Genomic DNA, 12517 nt, shown 5'->3' on the forward strand with positions numbered 1-12517 from the left:
GGATAGAATTCCAAAAACAGCCTCACAGAATTGAAAGAGTTGGAATCTTACCCAATTGGGTTTGAGGGTTGAGCTTCCAGGTGGGATAGGCTGGTCCTCCCAGGTGTGGGTGCCAGTGTGCTGGTTAGCCGTGCTGAAAGGGAAAATGGTAGGAGTGAATGATGATACCCTGGAGTCTTGGAAAATGGGCATTAATGTGGTAGTGGCGTGTTGTCCGCGCACTGGTGGTATGTTGGGTGATAAGACATGTTGTGTGGCAGTGGGTTGGTTAGTCTGATAGTGTGTTTGAGGACTGCGCCCAATTCCGGGCATAGTTATTGAGTTAGTACGGTCGTGCGAGGCCTCTGCGGCTGCTGAGACAGTTTGTTTTGTTGAAGCTGATGCAGCTTGTCAGGCTAAACGAAAATCGTATTAATGAACGATGATTGGAAAAATGCTGCCATGTGGTTTAATGGCCTTTTCCAGAAAGCAATTCTACTGTTTGCGAGTGCCCGGTTGGTGCGGAGGGAGCTTCAGTTTCAGGAAAAACAGTGTGCCCGATTGGGGTGCTTCTAGTATTGTCAGCAAGGTGCGTTGGTAATACGTGCTTGTATTTGGAGCATTGGGTTTGCAAGGACTAAGTGAGTCTAGGGCTGCGAGTGAGTCCTCGGTGCTGGTGTCAACCAACGTGTATTTAGTAATGGATTACCGTTAAAGCGAGGCAACAATAAGTGAGCAATAGTGAATTTCCAGGGGGGGCTATGATTCGGCAGGGCGGCGAGATTGAGGGGAAATAGTTTCGGATGCGTCCGTAGTGGCGCGGTGAATGTCCCGCGTTAGCGCTTACCTTGGCCGGGTTCGGCAGTGCTGGTGTGTGGAGTCGTGGATCGGCTGCCATGGAGTCGCACTCCTTCCTGAAGATAAGGAAGCAGCGCTGTGATTGGTTCCATCAACGCGTGATTTTATTCACTTGTTGCAACCCGCCCGCGGATTGGCTGCTGGGCTAATATACGTCATGGTGCTTAGTGTAGCATGTTCAGTAATGTTATTGTGGGCGATGAATGTCGAGTATTCCACCTTGATGGTGGCAGTGCGAGTGCATGGTTTGAAAGTTATGTTCCAAAAATGTGACGTAATGGAGATTGGTCCAGTTGAGAAAGGGACTAGGAGACTCTGGGGACTGAGTCAGCCCATATAGGGCGGTGGGTGGAAGGGAATGTGGGTGCACTTAGGCAAGTGTGCAGGACAAGAGTTGGCAGAGGACCTCGTGGTGGGCAATTTAGTTGGTAAGAAGGGCAGAATGTATGAGTGAAGACCTGTTGAGGGCAAGTAGTTACAGGAGGGGCACGAAAGCTTGCTATTGTATTAGAGAGTAAAAACATAGGGTGAACAGGAATTGAAAGTTTAGTAAAGGGAGCTGATACCCACCATTATGACGATGGGGTACCGTATGTGGTGGCATGAGTTCCAAAAATGACAAGAAGGTCACTAAAAATGTGTTTTGACATGTACAACATGCAGACTACCTATATTAGTATGAATACACTGTTATAAGAATACATGGAAATCATGGTCACTGTTCAGTCCAGAGGTAACCGCTCGATATTTGCATATCAGCTTTGCTTCTCTCTGCCGTAGTTGGAGTTCTCTGTCTCCACCTCTTACGTTGATTGGTATTTTTTCCAGGCCCATGAAGGTGATGTCATCCTTGTTGTCCCACTGGTGTTTCTCCTGCCAGTGTAGCGCCAGTGGATATCTGGTGTCCTGAGCGTGAAGGGAGTTCAGATGTTCCCTGATCCTTGTTCTGAGCTCTTTTCGTGCTTCCAATGTATTTCTGGTTATAGACACAGTTGATAGCATACACCACAAATTTAGATTTAGGGGCCGATTAATGTAACAAACGTGTGCCAAAAATCTTCGCGCAAGCAGGCGCAAGCAGGCGCAAACGGAAAAAAACAGGCGCACGCGCACGCGTGCGATTCATGGAAGTCCCTGCGCGTGTACACCTCGGGATGTGCGCCAAACCCGTGCATGGCACACAAGTCACTGCAACATCCCGAAAGGCGTGCGCGACGCGCACAGTGAAAGCGCACAACCTCGGCGCATACACCAGAAAGTGGGCGGGACACGGGGCGTAACGCGCGGAATGGGGAACAACGTATGAAAATAAGGGCGTAACTGGGGATGTACTGCAGGGAAGCAGACGGAACGCCCACACGCACTCGAACCACACGTATTCATGGAATCGAATAGGGCAAAGCCACGCACAGCCAAAAACACGCACAAGCTGAAACACGTCCGCCACACGAAGGCAGGCGGTAGAGTCCCAGCGCATCACAAAAGTGGCAACATACAGCAATTGGGCCTGTGCGAGCGGGGTACGTGTATTTCGGGGCGCGCGGGAAGTTACACACGCGATTGAGCAGGGTATGTGTATTTCGGGGGTGCGCGGGAAGTTACACACGCGATTGAGCGGGGTACGTATATTTCGGGGGCACGCGGGAAGTTACACACGCGATTGAGTGGGGTACGTGTATTTTGGGGGTGCGCGGGAAGTCACACACGCGATTGAGCGGGGTACGTGTATTTCGGGGGTTTTCGGGAAGTCACACACGCGATCTCATCAGGTTACGTGTATTTCGGGGTGCGGGGGAAGTATCTCACGCAACATCAGCAGGGTATGTGTATTCCAGGGGTGCGCGGGAAGTTCCACACGCGATCTCATCAGGGTACGTGTATTACAGGGGTGCACCGGGAGCAGCACACGTGAATTGCACATGTGGGTCCTCCCAGGTATTCCCTCTACAGCCTCCACGGCCCCTGCAGGTGGCTCACACCACAGGGGCCTACCCAGCACATGTCCTGCAGGCACCCCATCCACCATGGCCATGCCCACCAGCCAACCCACATGTCAACTTGCACTACTGCCCACCAATGCATGTCCCCCTGCACCCCCAGCCACCAGGGGCACCAACCAGGCCCCCACCCATGTCTCCCACCACCCACACCCCCCAGCAGTGCAGGGGCAGCCTCCACCAGGCCCCCACCCATGTCTCCCAGCACCCCCACCCCCCAGCCACCAGGGGCAGCCTCCACCAGGCCCCCACCCATGTCTCCCAGCACCCCCACCCCCCAGCAGTGCAGGGGCAGCCTCCACCAGGCCCCCACCCATGTCCAACTCATGTCTCCCACCACCCCCACCCCCCAGCACTGTGGGGCACCTGCCAGCAGGCCCCCACCCATATCCACCTCATGTTCCCCAACACCCCCACCCCCCAGCACTGTGGGGCACCTGCTAGCAGGACCCCACCCATGTCCAACTCATGTTCCCCAGCACCCCCACCCCCCAGCCACCAGGGGCAGCCTCCACCCGGCCCCTTCCCATGTCTCCCACCACCCCCACCCCCCAGCAGTAGAGGGGCAGCCTCCACCAGGCCCCCACCCATGTCTCCCACCACCCCCACCCCCCCAGTCACCAGGGGAAGCCTCCACCAGGCCCCCACCCATGTCTCCCAGCACCCCCACCCCCCAGCCACCAGGGGCAGCCTCCACCAGGCCCCCAACCATGTCTCCCACCACCCCCACCCCCCCAGCACTGTGGGGCACCCACCACCAGGCCCCCACCCATGTCTCCCAGCACCCCCACCCCCCAGCAGTGCAGGGGCAGCCTCCACCAGGCCCCCACCCATGTCCAACTCATGTCTCCCACCACCCCCACCCCCAGCACTGTGGGGCACCTGCCAGCAGGCCCCCACCCATGTCCAAATCATGTCCCCCACCACCCCCACCCCCCAGCACTGTGGGGCACCTGCCAGCAGGCCCCCACCCATGTCCAACTCATGTTCTCCACCACCCCCACCCCCCAGCACTGTGGGGCACCTGCCAGCAGGCCCCCACCCATGTCCAACTCATGTTCCCCACCACCCCCACCCCCCAGCACTGTGGGGCACCTGCCAGCAGGCCCCCACCCATGTGCAACTCATGTTCCCCAGCATCCCCACCCCCCAGCACTGTGGGGCACCCACCACCAGGCCCCCACCCATGTCTCCCACCACCCCCACCCCCCAGCAGTGCAGGGGCAGCCTCCACCAGGCCCCCACCCATGTCTCCCACCACCCCCACCCCCCAGCGACCAGGGGCAGCCTCCACCAGGCCCCCACCCATGTCTCCCACCACCCCCACCCCCCAGTCACCAGGGGCAGCCTCCACCAGGCCCCCACCCATGTCTCCCACCACCACCACCCCCCCAGCACTGTGGGGCACCCACCACCAGGCCCCCACCCATGTCTCCAAGCACCCCCACCCCCCAGCAGTGCAGGGGCAGCCTCCACCAGGCCCCCACCCATGTCCAACTCATGTCTCCCACCACCCCCGCCCCCCAGCACTGTGGGGCACCTGCCAGCAGGCCCCCACCCATGTCCAACTCATGTTCCCCACCACCCCACCCCCCAGCACTGTGGGGCACCTGCCAGCAGGCCCCCACCCATGTCCAACTCATGTTCCCCAGCACCCCCACCCCCCAGCCACCAGGGGCAGCCTCCAACAGGCCCCCACCCATGTCTCCCACCACCCCCACCCCCCAGCAGTGCAGGGGCAGCCTCCACCAGGCCCCCACCCATGTCTCCCACCACCCCCACCCCCCCAGTTACCAGGGGCAGCCTCCACCAGGCTCCCACCCATGTCTCCCAGCACCCCCACCCCCCAGCCACCAGGGGCAGCCTCCACCAGGCCCCCACCCATGTCTACCACCACCCCCACCCTCCCCAGCACTGTGGGGCACCCACCACCAGGCCCCCACCCATGTCTCCCAGCACCCCCACCCCCCAGCAGTGCAGGGGCAGCCTCCACCAGGCCCCCACCCATGTCCAACTCATGTCTCCCACCACCCCCACCCCCCAGCACTGTGGGGCACCTGCCAGCAGGCCCCCACCCATGTCTCCCAGCACCCCCACCCCCCAGCAGTGCAGGGGCAGCCTCCACCAGGCCCCCACCCATGTCCAACTCATGTCTCCCACCACCCACACCCCCCAGCAGTGCAGGGGCAGCCTCCACCAGGCCCCCACCCATGTCTCCCAGCACCCCCACCCCCAGCCACCAGGGGCAGCCTCCACCAGGACCCCACCCATGTCTCCCAGCACCCCCACCCCCCAGCCACCAGGGGCAGCCTCCACCAGGCCCCCACCCATGTCTCCCACCACCCCCACCCCCCAGCAGTGCAGGGGCAGCCTCCACCAGCCCCCCACCCATGTCTCCCACCACCCCCACCCCCCCAGCCACCAGGGGCAGCCTCCACCATGCCCCCACCCATGTCTCCCACCACCCCCACCCCCTCAGCACTGTGGGGCACCTGCCAGCAGGCCCCCACCCATGTCCAACTCATGTTCCCCACCACCCCCACGCCCCAGCACTGTGGGGCACCTGCCAGCATGCCCCCACCCATGTCCAACTCATGTTCCCCACCACCCCCACCCCCAGCACTGTGGGGCACCTGTCAGCAGGCCCCCACCCATGTGCAACTCATGTTCCCCAGCACCCCCACCCCCCACCACTGTGGGGCACCCACCACCAGGCCCCCACCCATGTCTCCCACCACCCCCACCCCCCAGCAGTGCATGGGCAGCCTCCACCAGGCCCCCACCCATGTCTCCCACCACCCCCACCCCCCAGCCACCAGGGGCAGCCTCCACCAGGCCCCCACCCATGTCTCCCACCACCCCCACCCCCCCCAGTCACCAGGGGCAGCCTCCACAAGGCCCCCACCCATGTCTCCCAGCACCCCCACCCCCCAGCACTGTGGGGCACCTGCCAGCAGGCCCCCACCCATGTCCAACTCATGTTTCCCAGCACCCCCACCCCCCAGCACTGTGGGGCACCTGCCAGCAGGCCCCCACCCATGTCCAACTCATGTTCCCCAGCACCCCCACCCCCCAGCACTGTGGGGCACCTGCCAGCAGGCCCCCACCCATGTCCAACTCATGTTCCCCAGCACCCCCACCCCCCAGCCACCAGGGGCAGCCTCCACCAGGCCCCCACCCATGTCTCCCACCACCCCCACCCCCCAGCAGTGCAGGGGCAGCCTCCACCAGGCCCCCACCCATGTCTCCCACCACCCACACCCCCCCAGTCACCAGGGGCAGCCTCCACGAGGCCCCCACCCATGTCTCCCAGCACCCCCACCCCCCAGCCACCAGGGGCAGCCTCCACCAGGCCCCCACCCATGTCTCCCACCACCCCCACCCCCCCAGCACTGTGGGGCACCCACCACCAGGCCCCCACCCATGGCTCCCAGCACCCCCACCCCCCAGCAGTGCAGGGGCACCCACCACCAGGCCCCCACCCATGTCTCCCACCATTCCCACCCCCCCAGTCACCAGGGGCAGCCTCCACCAGGCCCCCACCCATGTCTCCCAGCACCCCCACCCCCCAGCCACCAGGGGCAGCCTCCACCAGGCCCCCACCCATGTCTCCCAGCACCCCCACCCCCCAGCCACCAGGGGCAGCCTCCACCAGGCCCCTAACCATGTATCCCACCACCCCCACCCCCCCAGCACTGTGGGGCACCCACCACCAGGCCCCCACCCATGTCTCCCACCACCCCCACCCCCCCCAGCACTGTGGGGCACCCTCCACCAGGCCCCCATCCATGTCTCCCAGCACCCCCACCCACCAGCACTGTGGGGCACCTGCCAGCAGGCCCCCACCCATGTCCAACTCATGTTTCCCACCACCCCCACCCCCCAGCACTGTGGGGCACCCTCCACCAGGCCCCCACCCATGTCTCCCACCACCCCCAACCCCCCAGTCACCAGGGGCAGCCTCCACCAGGCCCCCACCCATGTCTCCAAGCACCCCCACCCCCCAGCCACCAGGGGCAGCCTCCACCAGGCCCCCACCCATGTCTCCCACCACCCCCACCCCCCCAGCACTGTGGGGCACCCACCACCAGTCCCCCACCCATGTCTCTCAGCACCCCCACCCCCCAGCAGTGCGGGGGCACCCACCACCAGGCCCCCACCCATGTCTCCCACCATCCCCACCCCCCCAGTCACCAGGGGCAGCCTCCACCAGGCCCCCACCCATGTCTCCCAGCACCCCCACCCCCCAACCACCAGGGGCAGCCTCCACCAGGCCCCCACCGATGTCTCCCAGCACCCCCACCCCCCAGCCACCAGGGGCAGCCTCCACCAGGCCCCCAACCATGTCTCCCACCACCCCACCCCCCAGCACTGTGGGGCACCCACTACCAGGCCCCCACCCATGTCTCCCACCACCCCCACCCCCCCCAGCACTGTGGGTCACCCTCCACCAGGCCCCCACCCATGTCTCCCAGCACCCCCACCCCCCAGCACTGTGGGGCACCTGCCAGCAGGCCCCCACCCATGTCCAACTCATGTTCCCCAGCACCCCCACCCCCCAGCACTGTGGGGCACCTGCCAGCAGGCCCCCACCCATGTCCAACTCATGTTCCCCAGCACCCCCACCCCCCATCCACCAGGGGCAGCCTCCACCAGGCCCCCACCCATGTCCCCCACCACCCCCACCCCCCAGCAGTGCAGGGGCAGCCTCCACCAGGCCCCCACCCATGTCTCCCACCACCCACACCCCCCCAGTCACCAGGGGCAGCCTCCACCAGGCCCCCACCCATGTTTCCCAGCACCCCCACCCCCCAGCCACCAGGGGCAGCCTCCACCAGGCCCCCACCCATGTCTCCCACCACCCCCACCCCCCAGCACTGTGGGGCACCCACCACCAGGCCCCCACCCATGTCTCCCAGCACCCCCACCCCCCAGCAGTGCAGGGGCACCCACCACCAGGCCCCCACCCATGTCTCCCACCATTCCCACCCCCCCAGTCACCAGGGGCAGCCTCCACCAGGCCCCCACCCATGTCTCCCAGCACCCCCAACCCCCAGCCACCAGGGGCAGCCTCCAACAGGCCCCCACCCATGTCTCCCAGCACCCCACCCCCCAGCCACCAGGGGCAGCCTCCACCAGGCCCCTAACCATGTCTCCCACCGCCCCCACCCCCCCAGCACTGTGGGGCACCCACCACCAGGCCCCCACCCATGTCTCCCACCACCCCCACCCCGCCAGCACTGTGGGACACCCTCCACCAGGCCCCATTCCATGTCTCCCAGCACCCCCACCCCCCAGCACTGTGGGGCACCTGCCAGCAGGCCCCCACCCATGTCCAACTCATGTTCCCCACCACCCCCACCCCCCAGCACTGTGGGGCACCCTCCACCAGGCCCCCACCCATGTCTCCCACCACCCCCAACCCCCCAGTCACCAGGGGCAGCCTCCACCAGGCCCCCACCCATGTCTCCAAGCAACCCCACCCCCCAGCCACCAGGGGCCCCCTCCACCAGGCCCCCACCCATGTCTCCCACCACCCCCACCCCCCCAGCACTGTGGGGCACCCACCACCAGGCCCCCACCCATGTCTCCCAGCACCCCCACCCCCCAGCAGTGCGGGGGCACCCACCACCAGGCCCCCACCCATGTCTCCCACCATCCCCACCTCCCCCAGTCACCAGGGGCAGCCTCCACCAGGCCCCCACCCATGTCTCCCAGCACCCCCACCCCCCAGCCACCAGGAGCAGCCTCCACCAGGCCCCCACCCATGTCTCCCAGCACCCCCACCCCCCAGCCACCAGGGGCAGCCCCCAACCATGTCTCCCACCACCCCACCCCCCAGCACTGTGGGGCACCCACTACCAGGCCCCCACCCATGTCTCCCACCACCCCCACCCCCCCAGCACTGTGGGGCACCCTCCACCAGGCCCCCACCCATGTCTCCCAGCACCCCCACCCCCCAGCACTGTGTGGCACCTGCCAGCAGGCCCCCACCCATGTCCAATTCATGTTCCCCACCACCCCCACCCCCCAGCACTGTGGGGCACCCTCCGCCAGGCCCCCACCCATGTCTCCCACCACCCCCACCCCCCAGAAGTGCAGGGGCAGCCTCCACCAGGCCCCCACCCATGTCTCCCAGCACCCCCACCCCCCAGCCACCAGGGGCAGCCTCCACCAGGCCCACACCCATGTCTCCCACCACCACCACCCCCCAGCACTGTGGGGCACCAACCACCAGGCCCCCACCCATGTCTCCCAGCACCCCCACCCCCCAGCAGTGCAGGGGCACCCACCATCAGGCCCCCACCGTTGTCTCCCACCACCCCCAACCCCCAGTCACCAGGGGCAGCCTCCACCAGGCCCCCACACATGTCTCCCAGCACCCCCACCCCCCAGCCACCAGGGGCAGCCTCCACCAGGCCCCCACCAATGTCTCCCAGCACCCCACCCCCCAGCCACCAGGGGCAGCCTCCACCAGGCCCCCACCCATGTCTTCCACCACCCCCACCTCCCCAGCACTGTGGGGCACCCACCACCAGGCCCCCACCCATGTCTCTCAGCACCCCCACCCCCCAGCAGTGCAGGGGCACCCACCACCAGGCCCCCACCCATGTCTCCCACCACCCCCACCCCCCAGTGACCACGGGCAGCCTCCACCAGGCCCCCATCCATGTCTCCCACCACCCCCACCCCCCCAGTCACCAGGGACAGCCTCCACCAGGCCCCCACCCATGTCTCCCAGCACCCCCACCCCCCAGCCACCAGGGGCAGCCTCCACCAGGCCCCCACCCATGTCTCCCACCACCCCCACCCCCCCAGCACTGTGGAGCACCCACCACCAGGCCCCCACCCATGTCTCCCACCACCCCCACCCTCCAGCACTGTGGGGCACCCTCCACCAGGCCCCCACCCATGTCTCCCAGCACCCCCACCCCCCAGCACTGTGGGGCACCTGCCAGCAGGCCCCCACCCATGTCCAACTCATGTTCCCCAGCACCCCCACCCCCCAGCACTGTGGGGCACCTGCCAGCAGGCCCCCACCCATGTCCAACTCATGTTCCCCACCACCCCCACCCCCCAGCACTGTGGGGCACCTGCCAGCAGGCCCCCACCCATGTGCAACTCATGTTCCCCAGCCAACATGTCATCACAATCTAGATCCCTGGTCCCTATGGTCAGCCTCCAAATGCAAAACACCTACCCGAGTATTGCATCCACCCACTCATAATTTGCAATTACATCACAGAACACCAATTGCTAGTTCCGAAACAAACACATTTCCCTCACATACACCCAATGGGTGTCAGTGAATCTCAAAACACATATCATGAAATGCATGAAACCAATGAGATACCACACATTGAAGTTCACCAAAAAAATATGTATTAAAGGAAACATAAATAGAATAAAAAATGAAGAAACAGAAATGTGAATGTACAAAAAATAAAAAAAACATGTCCGTGAAAAAAAGCAAAACCAAAAATAAAATTCCAAAGTAATGTTGTCCAAAGTCAATGTCCACAAAACAAAATCCAATGGGAAATAAAAAAGAAAGCCATTGCTCCATGGTTAAAAAGTGAAAAAAAATACAATCCAACAGTGAACTATGTACATGGGAACAAGCCAGGGTCCATTATCCCAACAAAATAAAGGAAACCTATCTAACTACACTAACTAATAAAATAAACTATATACAAAAATGTGGCCAATGTCCGAAAGGTCCAAATAAAATCAAAACAAAAATGAAACCTAACACTACCTACATAACTATGTACAAGGGCAGCGGGCTAGTTTCACGGCTCACTTGTGGATGTCCCGGGCCAGGGCATCATCGAACTCCTCCTCAATGTCCCAGAGGCGGTCCTCCTCCATGGCCCCGAGGGTCCGCAGGGCCGTCGACATCTCCACCTCCAAACCCCTGCGGATTGCCTCGAGGCACTCGGCCCGCCTCAGGGCCCTCCGCATGGAGTTCTCCGCCCTGACCATTGTGAGCCGTGCCTCTTCCACCCGCTGCCGCTCCGCATCTATGGCGTGGCCCAACCGCTGCCACACGGAAGACACTCTCTGTCCTGGGTCCTCCTGCCCTCCGGCCGATGCCTGCCCCTCCGATGTTGAAGGCCCCGAGCCTTCATGGCTTCCACCACGTTGCTGCTGCTGCTCTGCCTCTGCCCGTGCACTGCCTCCTGCTGCCTGCACATCCTCCGCTGGCTGGGGTGCAGTCGTAGATGTGGCCACCCCTGCTGGACGTCCGACTCCCGACTGTGGCAGGGATGCCTCCTCCACCATCCTGGCTGCACCGTCAGAGGCAGCTCCACAGGGCACCCAGGTGACTGATGGGTGGGAAGATGGCACAGAGGACGACTGGCGCGTAGGGGGTCCAGTTGAGGAGGGGGTCGCAGCAAGCCCCATCAGACGGAGGAATCCGGCCTGGGTGACCTGTCCCAGCAGGCTGACGTGGTCAACGAGCCATTCGAGATGACGTGCAGCCTCTTCATGAAAAGACTGCAGGTCACCTCGCATGGCCCGTTAACGCAACGCCACACCAGCCAGGACAGGCTCAACCCGGACCTGGATAGCCACGTCCGCAGGCAGAGGAAGGCCAGTTGACGTGAGCTCATCCCCTGCCTGAAAACGGGTCTGGACGTAGGCATCCCTGCTGGTGAAAGATGATGCAGGGACAGGATCAGGGACAGGATTGCACACAGGCACCACCGCGGCGGGCTGTGCTGCCTCCTGTCCCTGGTCCTGCACTGCACCACTAGCACCAGTGGGATCCCCACCTCCAGACCCCGTCTCTGGTGCTTGCACGGCCTCCTCCTCCACCAAACCCCCCACCAACTTGGATGACTCTGTGCCATCTTCCCCTGTTGGGCCCTGTGGGGTCCCAGCTGCCCCTTCTGCTGCCGAGGAGTCCAACTCCAACCTATGCCTCTTGGACCTCCCCCCGGCAGCTGCGGCCTGGGACGCGGCACCGGACTCCTCACTCCCTGACGAGATGACAACATGGGAGGTGAGCCGGGCCTTGCGTCTCCGGCTGGCGGTGGGATCCCCGCCGCTGTGCTCCACAGCACCTTCTCTGCCCTCTTCATCAGTTGACGCTGCAGACAGGGAGAAACAAAACATAGGCATCAGGGCACTGTACAATGGACACATACACACATGACAGTTGTACATGAGTGGCATTGGCAAACCTCAGACATGTCATTACAATTCCCAACACACATGTCATTACAACTCGCACACATGAGCCATACCACAGCCATATCGCAACTGCCACCACCATCCATAAACATACAACAGCATGAGCAGCCAAAGGTGAGCCAGACATCACATGCAACACAGGAAGTGCACCACACATGTACACACACCACCACACTTGCATGCATGTGTACACCTCTGCCAAGTGTCGCAGTGTTCAGACAGGCATCCATGTCACATCTGCCAATCAGGCTTCCACATACCGCTGTCACATGCATCCATGTTGCATCACTGTTGCACCCTTGTCAAATACACACACATGCACATGTACACAGTGCTGATACATGCAGCCAAAAACAACATACATGCATGACATCACGGACATGTCTACTTACATACACATTCATCCAAACATGTGTGCCCACACAACTGCATTTGGCATGCAAGCCTACACACACAAGCACCATCCATGTCTCACACATTCC

The sequence above is a fragment of the Ambystoma mexicanum genome, chromosome 10 (assembly GCF_040938575.1).
Source record: "Ambystoma mexicanum isolate Mex_15411 chromosome 10, UKY_AmexF1_1, whole genome shotgun sequence".
Taxonomy (NCBI): domain Eukaryota; kingdom Metazoa; phylum Chordata; class Amphibia; order Caudata; family Ambystomatidae; genus Ambystoma; species Ambystoma mexicanum.